Here is a 20543-nt window from a genome sequence, read left to right on the forward strand (position 1 = left end):
AATATAAATTGATTAAATTATTTTATCAAAAGACAGAGTGACTGAATGGGTTAAAAAAAAGAAAAAAACATTTATATGGTATCTACAAAAGACTCACTTTAGCATTAAGGACATGCATAGGCTGAAAATGGGGAGGCGGAAAAAGATATTTCATCCCAGTGATAACCACTGGTAGTTGTATTTAGATTATGCAAAGTAGTCTTTATGACACAAACTATCATAAGAGATAAAGAAGATTATTATATAATGATAAAGGGTTCATTTAACCAAGAAGATGTAACAATTATAAATATATATGCAGCCAACATTAAAGCACTTAAATATATAAAATGAATATTAATGGAAGTGAAGGGAGAAATAGATAGCAATACAGTAATAGTAGGAGACTTCAATACACAACTTTCAACAATGATAGATCAATGACAGATCAACAATGACAAAAATCAATAAGGACAGAGGGCTTGAATAATGCTATAGATCAAATGGACCTAATAGACATATATAGAATATTCTATCCAACAGCAGCAGCGGAGTACATATTCTTCTTAAAAGCACATGGAACATTCTTCAGGATAGCTCATATGTTAGGAAACAAAACAGGTATTAACAAATTTAAGATTGAAATCATATTAAATAATTAAAATCATATTTTCCAACCACTATGGTATGAAACTGGAAATTAATAATAAGAAATTCCCCCAAATTTACAAATACATGTAAATGAAACAAAATGCTCCTGAACAACTAATGGGTAAAAGAAGAAATCAAAAAGAAAATTGAAAAATATCTCGAGACAAGTGAAAATGTGCATAGAATTTACCAAATTTATGGGATGCAGCAAAAACAGTTCTAAAAGGGAAGTTTATGGTACTAAATAACTACAATAAAAAAGAAAAATATCAGTAAACAACCTAACATTACACCTCAAAGAACTAGAAAAAAGTACAAACTAAGCCAAAGGTTAACAAAAGGAATAAATAAATTGAAGATAAGAAATAAAAAAAATAGAGACTAGCAAAACAATAGGCAAAATCCACAAAACTAAGAAGTGTTTTTCAGATGACTAACCTTTAACTAAACAAAGAAAAAAGACTCAAATAAGTAAAATTAGAAATGAAAACAGAGACATCACAACTGACACCACAGAAATACAAAGAATTAAAAAAAAAAGCCTACTATGAAAAATTATATGCCAACAAATTAGGTAACCTAGAAGAAACAGATAAATTCCCAGACACATACCATCTACTAAGACTGAATCTTGAAGAAACAGAAAGTCTAAACATATCAATAATGAGAAAGCAGGTCACTTCAGTAATGAAGTTTCCCATCAAAGAAAAGTCTAGAACTTGATGCCTTCACTGCTAAATTCTACCAAGCATTTGGAGGATAACTGATACCAATCTTTCTCAAACTCTTTCAAAACATGAAGAGAGGGAATACTTCCAAACACATTCTGTGAGAGCAGCATTACTCTGACAAAGCTAGACAAGGACACTACAAGAAAAGAAAATTACCCACCAATATCACTGTCGAACACAGATGCAAAGACTTCAGTAAAACACTAACATACCAAATTCAATGGTACATTAAAAGGATCATATATAACGACTAAGTGGGATTTTCCCCAGGAATACAAAAAGGGTTCAAATTATGTAAATTTATAATTGTGACATTAACAAATGGAGGGACAGACACCTTATGATTATTTCAATAGATGCAGAGAAAGCTTTTGACAAAATTCAACATCCTTTCATGATAAAAATTTCCAACAAATTAGGTGTAGAAAATATGTTCCTCAATGTAATAAAGGCCGTATGTGGCGTCATATGGCAATTACAAAGCAATGTATGACACACCCACAGATAACACTATGTTCAATAGTGAAAAGCTATAAGAGTCTTTTGTCCTATAAGATCAAGGGCAATGCCTGTGCTAGCCACTTCTACTCAACATAGTACTGGAAGTCCTAGCCAGAGCAATTAGGCAAGAAAAATATACTAACATTATCCAACCTAGAAAGGAAGTACAATTATTTCTGATAGCAGATAACATAATTGTATACATACTGTAAACCTTAAAGATTCCACTAAAAACCTGGTAGAACTAATAAACAAAATCAGTAATTTCACAAGACACAAAATCAACATACAAAAATAAGTTGTATTTCCATATATTAACAATGAACTATCCAAAAAGAAAATTAAGAAAACAGTTTGTTTCATAATAGCAACAGAAAGAATAAAATACTTTGAAACATAACTAACCAAAGAGGTGAACCACTTATACACTGAAAATTATGAAATGTTAATGAAGAAAATTTAGACATTAATAAATGGAAAGATATCCCATGTTTCTCAGTTGAAAGATTCAATATTGTTAAAATGTTTATACTATCAAAATGACTTACAAATTCAATGCAATTACTGTCAAAAATCCCAATGAAATTATTTACAAAAATGGAAAAATCAATACTAAGATTCAGATGAAATCACAAAGACCTAGAATAGTCAAAGCAATCTTAAGCAAGAGACCAAAGTTGGAGACATCCTACTTTCTGATTTCAAATTATAAACCAAAGATATAGTAATCAAAAGAGTATGGTGCCGGCCTATAAACAGGCATATAAACCAATGGAGCAGAATTGAGAGCCTGGAAACAAGCTCATACACATACGCTCAACTAATCTTCAAGAACAGCACCAAGAATAAAGTATGGGAAAATACAGTCTCTTCCATAAATGTTGGGAAAGTTGGATATCCACATGCAAAAGAATAAATTTGAACTTTTATCCTACCCCACACACAACAATAAACTCAAAATGGAATAAAGACTTACATATAAGACCCCAAATCATAAAACTGCTAGAAAACATACAGAAAAAGCTTTCTCACATTGATCTTGGCAATGGTTTTTTGGTTATGACATCACAAGCAAAGACAATGACAACAAAAATTAAGTGAGATTGGATCAAACCATAAAGCTTCTACACAGCAAAGGAAACAATCAACATAATCAAAGTCAACCTGAAAAATAAGAGAAAATATTTGCAAAATATATATTTGATAAGGGGTTAATATTCAACGTGTATATGAAACTCCTATAACTCAATAGCAAAAAAGCAAATAACCTGGTTAAAAAATAGCCAAAGGACCTAAACAAACATTTCTCTAAATGTACAAATGGCCAAGAGATATCTGAAAAGGTGTTCAATATCACTACTTATTATGGACATTTAAATTAAAACCACAATGAGCTATCACCTCACACCTGTTAAAATGGTCATTATTAAAACTGCAAAAAATAGCAAGTGTTGGTGAGGTGTAGAGAAATTGGAACCCTGTGCATTGTTAGTGAAGATGTAAAATGGTGCTACTGCTATGGAAAACAGTATGGAGGCCTCTCAAAAAATTAAAGATAAAGTTACCATATTGTAGTAGTCTGTTCTCACACTGCTATAGAGATACTATCTGAGACTGGGTAATTTATAAAGGAAAGGGGTTTCATTGACTCACAGTTCCACGTGGCTGGGGAAGCCTCAGGAAACTTACAATCATGGTAGAAGGTGAAGAAGAAGAAAGCACCTTCTTTGCAAGGCAGCAGGAGAGAGAGTGCACAAGGGAAACGGCCACTTTTAAACCGTCAGATCTCGTCAGAACTCCCTCACTATCATGAGAACAACATAAGGGAAACCGCCCTATGATCCAGTCACCTTCCTCCAGCACCCTCCCTCAATATGTCGGGATTAGAATCAGATATGAGATTTGGGTGGGGACACAGAGCCAAACCATATCAGATATGATCCAGCAATCTTGCTTCTGGGTATATATCCAAAGGAATTGAAATCACGATCTTGAGATATCTGTACTTTTTTGTTCATTGCAGCATTATTCAGAGTAGTCAAGATATGGAAACAAGCTAAATGTGAATTGATGGATGAATAGATAAGAAGCATGTGATGTGTATATATATTATGTGTACAAGGAAACATGGAGCTTGATCTAAGGCAGCTACCAGCATTGATTTGTGAGTTTTGTCTCAAAACCCTTCTGGCATATTTTCTGTGTCTTATTTTTTGGGAGCACATTCTCCTACACTTAAGCATACATACAGGGAATTACTATATGTTAATGGTTTTCCGAATCATGAGTTTGTTTTTATTTAGTTATTTTGTTAACCGAGTCTAGTATCTACTGCAAATATGATTATATATTTTCCTCATTCTTACTCCACCTGTTGAGTTAGGAAGCTATGTCTTATGAAATAAAAGCGGTGGGTATAAATGATTCCTTCTTTTGTCATGTCTACTTTATGATTCTGTGTGGGTGGAACTGGGTATCTGTAGAACTTGATGCAAGCAAACAGTAGCTGCTAAGGCTTCCAAGGCTATGTCACTTACCAAACTCCCTTCTCTGCAAGAACTCTGGAGAGGTGTGTATCAGTTTGTGGCATGCTCTTTGGTTTTGGCAGGTGTTCTTCACAGTTTACAGTTTGGGACTATTCTTAGTTTGACCAGAATTTTCTGTCCTTTTTTCTTTGTTATTTTGCAGGTGCAACTATTGTAGTGAAATCAAAACAGTTTTATCATGCCATGTTTTGCCAGAAATCCTGTTTTAATTAGGCAAGAGATTGAAAGGAATATTTTATATTTATTTCTTTCAGAGTACTTGCAATGAAACAAAAGTAAAGTTACTTTTAACTTATATTGCTTTTAATTCTTTCTGCATGTCAATGGGGCTCAGTCAATAACAATATAAAGAGAATGAATTTAATAAATCTAAATGGATGATACTCTAATTTTGGATATAACTAATGGAAAATGTAAATGACAGCTTAAACCTCCACATTGTTTATTAAACATGTGACAAATAGAGCCTTTTCCCTGCAGAGTACTCCTGAGGAAATTTCTCATCTGGAGACTCATACAAAGTTATGAGAATATTTTCACTTTTCCCTGAACAATCTTCTCTTTAAAAAATCCTTAGATGCTTAATAGGCTCAACAGTATATTAAGAATAAATGGCTTCCCTAGGGCTATGGAGCGGAAATGAAAGTATTATGAGTATTAGGACTAGCAGGAATATTTAGGTTATAAATGGAAATGTCACAGTCTCCTGGAACTGTTTGCTTTGAATATTTATGATTTTAGTTATTTATACCTTGCTTTGTTTTTAAAGGGACTTCAGACAGCTTACCAAAATATAGCCACTAAAACAAATAAGTGAGGGAATCGAGGGAAAGAGAAGATATTATGGAAAAAACAAGATGTAACAAGGAGTGAGTGAATATAACATTTGCTGCACGATTCGATCTACTTACTACAAGTGGGCTGGCTATTTGGCTCAGAGCTTTCTAGCAGCCAAAGTGAAGGGGGAAATGTAATTAGTTTCAAGATTCATAAACTCATTAAGAGGTAATCCAGGCTGCCTCTCAGGAGACCTGCCCAGTAATACTGGTATTAAAATACCAGGTTTAAATGTAATGACTTGTTTTCTTAACAACATATGTAGGGTAAATAAAACAACACATTTCACAGAGAAATTTCTTGGAACCTCCTTTAATAAAGTTCAATGGCATAACACTAAAGAATAATTCATTTAAAATTTATTCCAGCAGAGACTAGAATGGTACAGTTCAGGTACAGACTCCTACTGGTCTGTAGAGTTTTAGAGTATTCAAAGGAAGTGATGAATTATGTTTTCATTTCATAAATGATATCTTTAATTTTAATAATTGTTTTAAATTTAATTATGATACATGTACATTAAAAATCAAGTAATATGAATTAAGTTTTAAAAACCCCACCCACCTTTACTCTCCAGGAATACTCATTATTAAAAATTTGGATTTTTTCTTTATATAAACAAATATATTAATGTACAAGTGTGTGTGCACATAAACACACCAACACACCCTTGTGAATAGAGTTAAATTCTGGTTTCCACCACTCACAAATTTAGAGGCATCATTTTTCAGTCACATACTTGGTGTAGGATGCAGCTGCTGGTCCACATGGACCAATGGGATAATTTTGTTTAAACAGAGTGCTCTTCATGCAGATGACTCCAAATAGACATCTTCCAGGGCATTTACTTAGAGATGCTGCAGTGGAGCAGTTGGGGAGGTCAAATTCTATTTCATCTATGGTCTGAATGTTTATGTCCTCCTACAATTCATATGTTAAGATCCTCACCCTCAAGGTGATGGTGTCAGGAGGTGGGGCTTTTGAAGAATTATTAGGTCATGGGGGCAGAGTCCTCATGAATGTAATTAGTGCCCTTACAAAAGAGACTCCTTACCCCTTCTACCAGGTGAAGACACAGTGAGAAGACAACATCCACGGATCAGGAAACAGGCCTTTGCCAGACATTGAATCTGCTACCGTCTTGATCTTGAACTTCCCATCCTCCGGAACTATGAGAAATAAGTTTCTGTAGTTTATAAGCTACTCAATTTATAGTGTTTTGTTATAGCCACTCATAATTGTAGTAGGGTTTACTTACAAAATTCATAGTCAAATATCCTAATTTTAAAATCTTTATGATTTAATTTTTTTTAAGTTGCTAATTTCTTTGCTCATGATTGGAAGCTTCAGAACATGAAACAGGTATGATGTCTGCCTTTCAGGGCAGATAGCAAAATAGTAATAGTGGATCAAAGGAAGTTACAAATGTAGAGATTGAAAAATAAAAGAACAGAGATTAGGAAAAAATAAGTTAGAAGGAAAAATAAATATCAAATTCTAAGGGCAAAAACATTTTTAAAGAAAATAAAAGCAGGAAAATAAGGTTTTTAAACATTTCTTTTTTATTTTCAATCATGGGAGTACTTGTGCAAGTTTGTTACAAGTGTATATTGCTTGGTGCTAAGGTTTGGGCTTCTATTGATCCCATAATCCAGATAGTGAATATAGTACCCAGTAAAAAGTTTTGTAGCCCTTGGCCCCTCCCTCCTTCCATTATCTTGGAGTCCCCTGTGTTTATTGTTCCTGTCTCTATGTTTGTGTGAGCCAAAGATTTTGCTCTCACTTATAAGTGAGTAGTATTTGCTTTTCTGTTTGTCTGTTCTCTTGTTTAGGATAACGGCCTCCAACTACATCTGTGTTCCTGCAAAAGATATGATTTCATTCTTTTTCATGGCTGCAAGGTATATATGTGCCATATTTTCTTTATCCAATCCACCATTGATGGGTACCTATGTTGATTCTATGTTTTTGCTATTGTGAATAGTGCTATGATGAACATGAGTACATATGTATTTTTGGTAGAATGATTTATTTTCTTTTGTATATATATCCAGTAATGGGACTGTTGGTTCAAATGGCAGTTCATGTTTTAGTTCTTTGAGAAATCTTCAAACTGCTTCCCACAGTGGCTGGACTAATTTACATTCCTACCAACAGTGTATAAGCATTTCCTTTTCTCTACAACCTCACCGACATATTATTATTATTATTATTATTATTATTATTTTACTTTTCAGTAATAGCCATTCTGACTGGTGTGAGATAGTATCTTGTGGTTTTGATTTGGATCCCTCTGATAATTAGTAAGATGTGGAGCATTTTTTCATGTTCATGTCCTTTGCCCACTTTTTAAATGAGGCTCTTTATTTTTTTCTTGTTAAGTTCTTTATAGATTCTGGATATTAGGCCTTTATTAGATGCATAGATGGCAAATATTTTCTCTCATTGTATAGGTTGTCTGTTTACTCTGTTGATAATTTCTTTTGCTGTGAAGAAGCTCTTTAGTTTAATTAGTTCCCATTTGCCTATTTTTCATTTTGTTGCATTTGCTTTTGTAGTCTTCATGATAAACTACTTGCCTAAACTAATGTCTAGAAGAGTATCTCTTAGGCTTTCTGCTAGAATTTTTATAGTTTGAGGTCTTATTTTTTGTATATAGTGAAAGATAGGAGTCCAGTTTCATTCTTCTGCAAATGGTTAATCAGTGGAAAATAAAGATTAAACAGGCAAATAGTTACAAAAGTAAGGATAGAGAGATAACAAATATTACAATATAAATTAAAAGGAAACGTCATACAAAAATAATGCCAAGTAAACAAGCTAGAGTTTTAGAAATCAAAACAAAACAAAAAGTTAATATTTTTTGATAGAAATTATATTCAAGCAAGAAAAGAAAATAGAAGAATGTAAAGAATGGGAGAAAAGGAAAAGACAGACAGGTGACTACTGTGGATAAGTAACTAGAGTTCTTAAGAAAATCCTGAGGTGGCTCTCTTGCTAGGTCCTTACAGGGAAAGAACAAAGATGGCTGACTCTAACATGATGCCCTCAAACTCTGGCACTTTAACTCAAACTTGCAGGCACAAACTTGTAGGCACTCTATCATAATCTCAGGGGTGGTGGTTTTTTATTTCAAACAGGTGGTAGACCATTGTGGTGTTTCTGGGTGGTCCATGTAGCTATTAACATTGCCTTTAAATACCTTTCACATAACTGTACTATTGGAGTATTATAAAAAGTTGGAGAAAAATCACAAACATCTGTAGAATTTACAAGCTGTTCAGTAATCCACGGCAAAGAATGTCACTTCACCACTGACAGTAATAGTTGGCATATTAGTTGGAGTTGTCTCTAAAGTAAACTTTAGAGCAATCTACTTTGGATTTCCCACTTTGTAAAAGTGATTCAGTATTTTTAAAACATAGACCAGAAAATGAAAAAAAAAAAAAAAAAGAAAGAAAGAAAGGAGAAAAAAGGAAGAAGAAAGGAAAATGAAAAAAAAAAAAAGCAAGTACTAGAAAATGCCTTTTCAAGGCCATGGTTCTAATCAGTGTACCTCTATAGATAGTAATGCCATTTGTCCATTATTGATTTTTATATTGGGGGACAACATTCTTGAAGATATGTGTAACTACAATAGTAAGTAAGTATGACTGCAAAATTCAGTAACCCTTGCTATGCTTTGCTTCTGAGTCCCTGCTTCATTTGTTCTAAGAATTGCCCAAAATAACATATGAGAGAATAGTATCAAAAACTACTCAGTGTGGACTTGAATGCCATAAAACTCTAGACAGATAAACTGTTTTAGTGAAATTTGTCACAACATGGGCAAACCAGTGAAATTTGTCATAACATGGCCTCTCCAATGTGAACTGATACTTCATCTGTGGTGTTATCATACGTGTGTGTGTGTGTGGCTTCCACCTTGGTATGCTTATGCTTTATGGACTTTTGTACCTTTGGCAATAAATGTTATTATATCTACTTTCCCATGGCTTTCCTCTACTGTGAGTGGAGTGGGAAATAAAATATGCTTTTTTAACTTCCCTTGGGCTCTAAATAAAGTTAGACTATGACTAGGCAACCAGCAACGGGGAACAATGACAAACAAATGGCAAATTCTCGCAAGTCAAGTCCTTCCCTTGAGGTCAGCTCTAACACATGCACTGCATAGCAGCTAATAGTAACAAAAAAGAAATAAGAAAAGCCCTCCAAGACTTTTGCTATTTACTGCTATTTCCTCTGCCCTCCACATCCCAAGCTTTGTATCCCTGGGATATAAGTGGTTGTCAATGTTAATCTTATTTAGTAGATGAAAACATGAAAATTAATATAAACTGATTTATGTAACTGTGAGTTCCTTAAGGAAAGGAATTGTATTCTATTGGTACTTTGAATCTCCAGACAGAGAACAATGCCTAACTTACGTTAGTTGCCCAAGAACAACATGATCCCACCTTCATATATTTGTAACACACGTATATACTGTTCTGCCAACCCCTGTCATGGAGAAGATAAGAAATAGTGCTGTAGACACAAAACTCTGAACTCTCCACAAAACATATAGCTCCTTCAGGGTTGTCACCTCTCTACTTGTTCCAGGTTGGGAAATGTTTTGGAGAATATGAAAACAGCTTGATTTTCAGATGATGCAAGAAACCAAAAAGATTTGTATGGGAAATAGTAATATGAGACCAAAATATCCAATCAGGAAATCTTATTATTTTATCTTTAATATTTTTTACTTTGGGAATTAATGAACAAAACAATTTTCAATAGAATTAATGATCCACGTGATGCAACATAGTGAGTGAAAAAAGCCTGGAGTCATTTAGAGTCACCTGATATTTACTGAATTGTCTATTGTATGTCAGGCTTGTGCTAAGCTTTGATAATAGTGAAATGAATTAGACAAATATGGTCCCTGTCCTCATAGAGCTGACATTTTAGAGGAAGAAATAGGCAAAAGCCAACCAACTAAATAATATCTTAAGTGGTTCACAGGAAAGAAACACAGCGCTGAGACGGGTCAGGGCAGTGGAAGAGGGGGTTCCAGAGGGAACCTCCTAGGACCTGACTAGGTAACAAAGGCTGAGATCAGAAGGGATCCCAGACTCTGGAGAGGAATATTCCAGAATCGTGAACTTACAGAAGCAAAAGTTTAGAGATGGGAAAGAATTTGCATGTTAGATCTAGGTCTGAATATAAACATGGTCATTTATGAGCATAAGCAGGCAATTTCCTTTATCTAAGACTCTTAGTTTCACATTTGTAAATTCAAAATAACAATGCCTATGTTGAAAATTGACGTGAAAGTTAAAGTTTTCTGTGGCAAAGTGCCCAAGACATTGTAGACCTTCAGAAAATGTTGTTTCTCTTTTCTGCCAACGTTTTATAACTTCAGATGAATTCCTTACAAAAGTCATAGCAATAACAGCAACAACAAAATGTTAACACTTCCCCAAGATGTGTCATTTTTTTTTCCAAGTAGCACTTACTATAAAAAAAAAAATCCAACTCTTGGAAGCTTTAAACAGGATTCAGCTGTGCCCTAACAACTGTGAAGGTCACAGATTACCATGCCTATTTTTTAATCCAAGTATATTTCAGTGACTGTAAAAAATCAAGAAGGAAATATAACAGATTGAATTCTTTACTTGGTGAGTTTTCAGCAATAGATTAGTGTCTATTTAATGGACTTTTCAGCATGAGCTAATTTAATCTCTTTTACAAGACTTTGCAATACTGCTATATCACCACCAGGATTATTTTACTATCTAGACCAATTGTAATCCTTGTTTTCTTAACAAGCAAGTAACCTTCCCATTCTCAGAGTAAGTACATTTCATGCATTAAATGATTAGAGCGATTTAAGTCTTGAGTGAACTCTGTTCACCAAAACATATTCCTCTGAGACAAAACCACAGACATAAATTGACCTGCAAAAAAGTAATCCCTGTGATTAGTATCTGTATAACTTCATGTTCTGCTGAAAAATAAATGACCATACATGAACACTCCTCATAACACACATCCTCAACACACACACACATACAAACGCAGAAGGCAGTTGGCATAAACCAGAACCAAAGTGGTGGCTGTCATGATTGCATAAAACCTTGAGGATAGAAATCAGCTCTGGGTTCACAGGACCCTAGATCCCTTGAGTATCTGGAAAAAGACATGCTTTTTCCTAGGAATTTTCTACTCTGTCTTGGATGTGAACAGCAAGTAGCTATGTCCTCTTGCCACTGAGACCTCTAGTTAGCAAGGTTGAGGTTGCTAGGAAGAGTTAATGGCGGAGAAGGTGTGTCTACTCCATTTAGGTTTGCGGAGGGGTGAAAATTGCAATTTGGAGCTTGTGGTGGTGCTAAAGAGAAGAAAAGTGGAAAACAAGAAGTTTGCCTGATGGGAGAGCATGGAAACTCTGCAGAAACTGAAATTGTGGCATAGGTAAAGTAAAGCAAACTGAAATAACTCATTGTAGGCAAAGCTAGGGTGAGTTATCTGGATTTAAAAAAACACCATTTTAAGAGAATGAGAAAATAATATTTTTGGTTTGAATTATTCCTAGGAATGTGGAAATTGTTTCTAATAAGGGAAAATGAAAGAAGATACCTGTGGATTGAGATTAAAGGTGATTGTTTTAAAAAATGGATACCTCTGAAGAGTCAGAGTGACTGAGTGAGATAAATATTATCTTTGTCTTTGGTCAGCCAAAGTTATGTTTCCATTTTTTTTTTGTTAGTGACATTTCTTTCTTGAAATTCTTGCCTAGAATGCCCTCCATCTCTCCATTTATCTAAATTTCTTACTTCCTGTTAAAATCTTTCATCCTCTGTTAAATTTATCTTACTGACTGTATTCTCAGTAATCTCGCCTTCCTCTGACTTTCCTTAGCTACTCTTTATTATTGAGCTGTAAATCCTAGCTGAATCTAAAAGGGGAAATAGAGTCAGATTGGTTGTGAAATTGGTAGAATGATGGCCCCTTTCAGGTACTATGTGCAAGAATTGTTAAGTTTTTGTTTTGGGAGCAGCAGGAGGGAGGAGTTTTGTGAAAGTTAAGTGGTGAAGACATGATTTCTATGTAGGGGATGGGATTGAATTTTCTTCTTCAGGGTAGATTTTAGGCCTTTATGGTAGATTTTGAACCCAGTGGCAAGAGAAGTGGTGGCTAGAAGCTGGAAGAACTGTAGTTATGAAAGACTTGTTGAGACATTAGATACATACAGCATTGCTTTGTGGCCCATCAGATCACTTATAGCATAGATTTTTATGAGAAGGCAAGGTCCAATCCTGCCCCAATCTCCTTCTCCAGCTACAGAGTCCAGTGTTGTGTTGTCACTTTAAGAGTCAGAAGGTCATTGTATGCGGGGTTGTTAAGCATGCCAGATTGTGCTCCACTGGATAGTACCAGGAGCAGAAGTGATGGAGTGGTACTCAGATGAAGAAGACAGAGCTGAGGTACACAGTCAGACGCGTCCCAAAAAAATGCAAGACCCCAAAGAAGACTCCCAGAAATGTATAGGGGAGATTCAGAAATAAAGAAGGGGATGGGGGATGGAACTTAATATCTGCATAAGCAAATACAGGCTTCAAACTCTAATAATTTGGCTTAAATTTCAATATAATTTTATTTCTGAACATAGGCTAGTATAGTCATTTCCATCTATTTCATTTACAACTTTCCAACATAATACAGTTTGCTCTTAAAAAAAAAAAAAACTTTTAGGATCAGTGGTACATGTGCAAGTTTGTTACACAGATAAATTTGTGTTAAGGGGATCTGTTGTACAGATTATTTCATCACCCAGGTACTAAGCCTAGTATCCAAGTGCTATTTTTTCTGATCCTCTCACTCCCCCTACCTTGCACCCTCAAGTAGGCCCAGGCTCTGTTGTTCCTCTCTTTGTGTCCATGTGTTCTCATTGTTTAGCTCCTACTTAAAAGTGACAACATGTGGAATTTGGTTTCCTGTTTCCCCATTAGTTTGCTAAAGATAATGACCTCCGGATGAAGGACATGATCTCATTATTTTTTATGGCTGCATGGTATTCCATGGTGTATATCTAACACATAGTCTTTATCCAATCTGTCATTGATGGGCATTTAGGTTGACTCCATGTCTTTCCTATTGTGAACAGTGTTGCAATGAACATATGTGTGCATGAGTATTTATGGTAAAATGATTTGTATTCCTTTGGGTATACACCCAGTAGTGGGATCGCTGGATTGAATGGTAGTTCTCTTTTTAGCTCTTTGAGGAATCACCACACTGCTTTCCACAGAGGTTGAACTAAGTTACTCTCTTACCAACAGTGTATAAGCATTCCTTTATATTCTGTAACCTTGCTAGCATCTGTTATTTTTAAACTTTTTAATAATAGCCATTCTGACTGGTGTGAGAGGATATCTCATTGTGGTTTTGATTTGCATTTCTCTAATGATAAGTGATGTTGAGCTTTTTTTCATATGCTTCTTGGCTGCATGTATGTCTTCTTTTGAAAAGTGTCTATTTATGTCCTTTGCCCATTTTCTCATGGGCTTGTTTTTTGGTTGTGAATTTGTTTAGGCTCCATATAGATTCTGAATATAAAACCTTTGTCCTTTGTCAGATGCACAGTTTGCAAATATTTTCCTCCATTCTGTAGACTGTTTACTCTGTTGATATTTTCTTTTGCTGTGTTTACTCTGTTGATATTTTCTTTTGCTGTGCAGAAGCTCTTTCATTCAATTAGATCTCATTTGTCACTTTTTGCCTTTGTTGCAATTGCTACTGGCATCTTCATCATGAAATCTTTGCCAGATCCTATATCCAGAATGGTATTGCCTAGGTTGTCTTCCAGGTTTGTTACAGTTTTGTGTTTTACATTTAAGTCTTTGATAAATCTTGAGTTTTGTATATGATATAAGTAAGGTGTTCAGTTTCAGTCTTCTGCATATGGCTAGCCAGTTATCTCAACACGATTTATTGAATAGGGAGTCCTTTTTCCATTGCTTGCTTTTGTCAGGTTTGTTGAAGATCACATGGTGATCTTATCAGATGGTAGGTGTGTGGCTTTATTTCTGAATTCGCTGTTCTGCTTCATTGGTCTATGTGTCTCTTTTTGTACCAGTACTATGCTGTTTTGGTTACCATGGATCTGCAGTATAGTTTTAATTTGGGCAACATGATGCCTTCAGCTTTGTTCTTTATGCTTAGGATTGTCTTGGCTATTTGGGCACTTTTTTAGTTCCATATAAATTTTAAAACTTTTTTTTCTAGTTCTGTGAAGAATGTCATTGGTAGTTTCATAGGAATAGCATTGAATGTGTAAATTGCTTTGGGCAGTATGTCCATCTTAATGATATTGATTCTTACTATCCATGAACATGGACTATTTTTCCATTCGTTTGTGTCTTTGATTTCTTTGAGCAGTGTTTTTTAATTCTAATTATAGAGATGTTTCACCTCCCTTGTTAGCTGTATTCCTAGGTATTGTATTCTTTTTTGTAATACATTCTTTAATAGCCAGGTTCTATTAATTGTAATTAAAAAGTAGCCAAACATGTATTTCTTTAAAAACACTGTAATTAGGTTCAGGTCTTTACCAGAGATTTATCCAAGTTAGTGACTATGTAAGTTTTCTAGGTTTGCCATTAGGTGCCACAAATTGGGTGACTTAAACAGTAGAAACATTTTGTCTCCCCATTCTGGAGGCTAGAAGGTCAAGATCAAGGTGTTGGTAGAATTTGTTCTGTCTGAGATCTGTAAAGGAAAAGCTGTTCCATGCCTCTTTCTAGCTTCTCATGGTTTGCTGACAATCTTTGGGGTTAGCTGGTTTGTAAGTCTCTGTTTTCAACTTCACATGACCTTCTTCCTGTGTGACTGTGTCCAAATTTCTCCTTTTTATAATGGCATCATATATTTTGGATTGGGGCCCACTATACTCCAGTATAAACTTATTTTAAGTAACTACTTTTGCAACAACTCTGTTTCCCAATAAGATCACATTCTGTGGTACTGGGAGTTAGGACTTCCATGTGTGATATTTGGGGCACACAATTCAATTTATAATAGCTAGACATAGTTACAAACTATAGATGAATTAGAATCTTTGGTCTGAGAATCTATGACTGGTGGGGGTTGGCAGAATGCTGTTCTTAAAGATGAAGTGCTCTAGGAATAGTTAAGTTACTGACTATACCACTGACCCAGTTTTTTTTTTTTCTTTCTAGTGGCAGAGAGAAAGAGTAATCATATAGGAAACAGACGTTTTCTGATTATAGCCATTATATTTTTTGAAATCCAAATGAGAGCACATGGTATAACACACACACAGACTAGTAATTGATAAAATGCATGAAATTGGGCATAGACAATCTGGGGGCCCATGATTATCAAATCTGTGGTAGGCTGTTCATGAAAAAGAATTGTTTGTGATTCATATGATCCCAGGTATGGCAGGCAACCCCCATCCCAGCCCTCCCACACCCCCGTATCTTTATCCTAATCTCTGGAATTTATGGATATATGTTACATGGCAAAAGGGTGTTTCAGATGCGATTGAGATTAGGGACCTTAAAATAGGTAGATTATTCTCAATTATTCAGGTAGGATCAATCTAATCACATGAACTTTCAAAAGCAGAGAATTTTCTCTGGTTGGAAGTAACAGAGATGAGGCAGAGAAGGTCAAATAGATTTGAGGCATGAGAAGGACTCAACCCTCTATGATGACTTTAAAGGTGAAGGGAGCCAAGGCTGTGTGGATGATCTCTAGATATTGAGAATGACCGTGAGTTGGCAGACAGCAAGAATATGTCACCCTTACAGTCACAAGGAACTGGATTCTGCAACAACGTAAATAAGCTTGGAAGTGTATTTTTCCTAGAGCATCCTGATAAAGACCCAGCTAATGAACACCTTGATTTTGTGAAATCAGAACAGTGAAATGAGCGAAGCCAACCCAGATTTCTGACCTACAGAACTGTGAGATAATATGTGTATGTTGTTTTAAGGTCCTAAATTTATAATTGTTACAGCAGCAACAGAAAACAAATACACTAGGTATCAGCTTGGGTTTCTCTGTCTTTAAGGACAAGATAAAATAGCTTCAATGTTCCTTCTGGTGTCTTCACCAATATTTCTCCAAGGCCTCAGGTCATGTAGGATAATGTATACTCTCAGGTCTTCTCTGCCTCTGAGCTCCTGTTTCTACTTGATAGTCTTGCAGAATATTTGTACAGTTGAGTCTTCTTGCTCTTGCCTGTTTGCCATTGCCAAGAAAAGAATCTACGGCAAGCCTAGTCAAGATCAGAACTCCCTAATGTCCCCAGATGTGCGAGCAAGAAATGCTCGTTGTGTGTTACCAAGGCTTTGCGATTATTTGTTATACATCATTATGGTGGCAATAGATAACTCACACTGACTTGAAGGGAACTATTGCTCCCTTGGTAGTACAGGCCTTTTACTCTTCGCCCTCTTTCTCATGCCATAGCCACCTTTTTTCTATCCCCATTTTTGTATGTTTTCTCTCTTTCTGTTTTTCTATCTCCCTCTTGTTTCTATTAATATTAACTTCTTAGTTTTAATAATAATGGCTTCTTTCAGCAGCCTTTTTGAAAACTCTATGAAAGGGAAACTCTTTATGTTTCATGTAGTAGTTACCTGGGGAACTGAACAAGAAGACTCCTTCATAAAGAGTGAATCATAGCAGGAAGTTATTTCTGAGGATGTCCTGAATGATGCCACCAGGAGCCTGGGTGACCAGTAAACGGTCAGGTTGCCAGAGTGGTTTTCAAACAGGGAGGAGTAAGGTATCTGGTCATGGTTTCCTAGATGAGATTACATTATTCAACTTTAAGGGGCCTCACACCAGTCCCAAACTACCTTGTATTGTTATTATTAAAAATATATATGTCACATAGCCTCAACAAGATTGTGAAACCCTTGATGTAGGCTTTGTTTTCTACCTCTTTTTGTAATCAGAGCATATAGCCCAATGTGCCCTGCATATAGTAGGCCCTCAATCAGTGTGTATTAATAATGATGATAAAGAAAAATAAAAAGCTGAAGGAAGAAGAGAGATTGTATGAAAAAATGTCAAATTAGTTTTCAGCTTCTCTAAATTTTTTTATTTTAACCTGGGGAGATACACTCTAGATTTAAAAAGGAATAAATGTAAGTACAATTTCTTTAAACAGTCATTCTTAGAAAAGAGAAAGCAGTGTGGAATGTACAAATCAAAATGAATAGTGTATTGCAAACTGGAGACTTTGAAACTACTAGAGTCAAAAAGTATGAATCCAACAACCATCTACTGATTATTAGGTTAATGATGATTATGTTGAGATAAGCAGTAGTTTCATATGCCCAAGACAGAAAGCTTGCTAGAAGGCAGCTGTTGACGTTAAATTCATTGCTTAACATTAAATTTGCTTTTCATAATTCCTTGGCAGAATCCTACTAGCAATTTTAACACAAAGCGGAATATGTTGCAACAACACGTGTGAAAATATCAAGAATCTGAAATTCATTTTATTTAGAAGACTCATCCTTTGCCTTGTACTTGAAATTTCTACTGATTCCTGTATTCACTTAGAATTTATACCATTTCTCTCAACTGGTAACAAAGATTAGCTATGGGTTCAAAGAATTTTGCTTTTAAAAATAACCTTTATCTTTTTCTTAATACAAAAGTAATGTATACTTAGAATAGCCTATATGGCCTGTTTTAAATTTCTAAACCTACACACAAAAGTTTGTCATTTGACATTTTAGGTGATTAGCATAACAGCTGGCCTTAATATAATGGGCTTTGAAATGAAAAAAAAAAAACCTGAGGATCCAAATAGCTATTGAGGAGTACATTTCAACCTAAAGATAAAGAAAGGTGATGTACTGTTGCCTTTAAACTCTCTGTCTTGTAAACTCCTTGCTCTCACACTAGTTATTGTGATACCAACTATGGTAGATTAAACATGGCTCTGCAGATCTGTTGCTATTCTTCCCATTTAGGGATGGAATTTAATTCCTCTCTACTGAAATCTGGGCTGGTTTAGTGACATGCTTAACCAATAGAACATAGTGGGAGAGACATTCTGGGACTTTTGAGGGCAGGTCCTAAGAAGCCTTGCAATTTTTACCTAGGGTTAAAAGAATACTCTTCGGTCTCTAACACATAAAAACACATAAGATTAATTTGAGCCTGCAATGCCTGGGAAGTTCCTGCAATGCCCCGCAACTTCCAGGATGTTGGACATGTGAGTGAAACTGTCAGACTCTCCAAAGCAGCACATTCACTAGCTGACTACCCCTGAGCAGCATCAGTCAATGATATGAGAAGCAGAACAGTTACCCTGCTGAGGTTTGCCTGAATTCTTGGTCTATAAAACTAAGCTATACTAAGTTTATTTAGTGTTTTTTAAAGTCACTAAGTTTTGGGGGTATGTTCTAGTTGTCTATTTCTAAATAGCAAATCACTCCAATACTTAATGACTTAAAACAATTACAACCATGATCTGTCAATGTTTGTGTGGGCCAGGAAGCTAGATGGAGAAGTTATAGGAGCTGTTTTAAAAATCATTGCCTGCTAGTTCCAAGATCTCTTTCATCTTAGGATTGATGAAAGATTGTTTGATTTTCTTTTTGGTTGAAATGTCTTCCAGGTTTTTACATGTCAAGAAATTATGAATTATATTGTGAACACTATAACTATTAAGTTGTGGGGATTTTGCTATTTTTCTGCAATAATGTTGTCTCTTTTGTTTTATTGGGCTAGTATTTTGACTGGGACTGAAATGTGAAGTCTGTTTCTTGAGTGGAGGCTCCAGCATCAGTTATATTTCTTGATTTTTGCTGATCTGCTTTGAATCTATGCCACACACACATTGTCCAGGGTTGTTATGGTCTGAATGTATCCTCCAAAATTCATGTATCTAAAACTTAATCCCTAGTGCAACAGTGTTGGGGGATAGGGCCTAATGGGACCTAATGGGAAATGTTTAGGTCATGAGGGTTCTGCCCTCATGAATGGATTATGTCACCATAAAAAGGGCTTGAGGGTGTAGGTTTTCTCTTCTGTGCTTCTGGCCATGGAGGAATATGGCATTCCTCCTTTGTGGAGGATGCAGTGCTCATGGTGCCATCTTGGAAGCCAAGAGACCAGACCCTAAGTTGTCAGGACCTTTATACTGAACTTCCTAGCATCCAGAACTATTAGAAATACATATTTGTTCTTTATAAATTATGCAGTCTATGGCAATTTGTTATAGCAGTACAGAATGGACTAAGATAAGGGGCCAATGAAAGATGTGGGTAGATAGCATTTGGGGATCCTCTCTTCAATGGGCTTATTTCTTTCAAATATTTCCCTCTTTTTACTTTTTACAGTACCCATGTTTTATCTGACTTCAGTTTTCTTGTCCCCTGAGCCAGGAAGACTATGATATTTTCACTGACACCTGCCTTGAGTGTGACATGCTAACAGCACTAAGCCTCAGGCTAAAAGCCATGAAAACATAAATATCCTTTGCATAACCCTTCTTCTCTCCTCTTTCAAGTATTCACATAGCCCAAGAAGCTGCCTACTATTCATTCTCTAGCGTCTTCAGGAAATTGCTTTTTGCAGTATGTCTGGTTTTTACAGTTATTTTCCATGAGGAGAGCTGTCTGATAGGGTATTGCACTGTCAATACAACAATCAGAAATCCCTCCCTTATTTAAAAAAATCTGTTGGGGGGTTTTGAGTCAAGGTAACAATAGGTAGGTGCTTGCTACATTCTGAAGTTTGTGTCTCTCAAAATGTATATGTTGAAACCCTAACCTCTAAGATGATGGTATTAGAAGGTAGGGTCTTTTTAGAGGTGATTTATTCATACACAGAATTAGTTCCTTTAGAGGGAGATATCACATTACCCAACTTCAAACTGTACTACAAAGTCACAGTTACTAAAAGAGCATGGTGCCAGTACAAAAACAGACATATAGACAAATGGAACAGAATAAAGAACCCAGAAATAAAGCCATACACATACATTTATCTGATCCTTGACAAAGTCAAAAAAATAAGCAATAGTTAAAGGACTTTCTATTCAGTAAATGGTGCTGGGAGAATTAGCTATCCATATGCAGAAGAATGAAACTGACTGTTATACATCACCATATAGAAAAATTAACTCAACATGGATTAAATACTTAAATGTAAAGACCTAAAACAATGCTAGAAAAAAATCCTAGAAAAAAGCTAAAAAATACTTTCTTGGACATCAGCCTTGGCAAAGAATTTATAACCACATTCTCAAAAGCAGTTGCAA

This window comes from Trachypithecus francoisi, unplaced genomic scaffold, assembly GCF_009764315.1.
Source record: "Trachypithecus francoisi isolate TF-2019V2 unplaced genomic scaffold, Tfra_2.0 Lachesis_group1, whole genome shotgun sequence".
Taxonomy (NCBI): Eukaryota; Metazoa; Chordata; class Mammalia; order Primates; family Cercopithecidae; genus Trachypithecus; species Trachypithecus francoisi.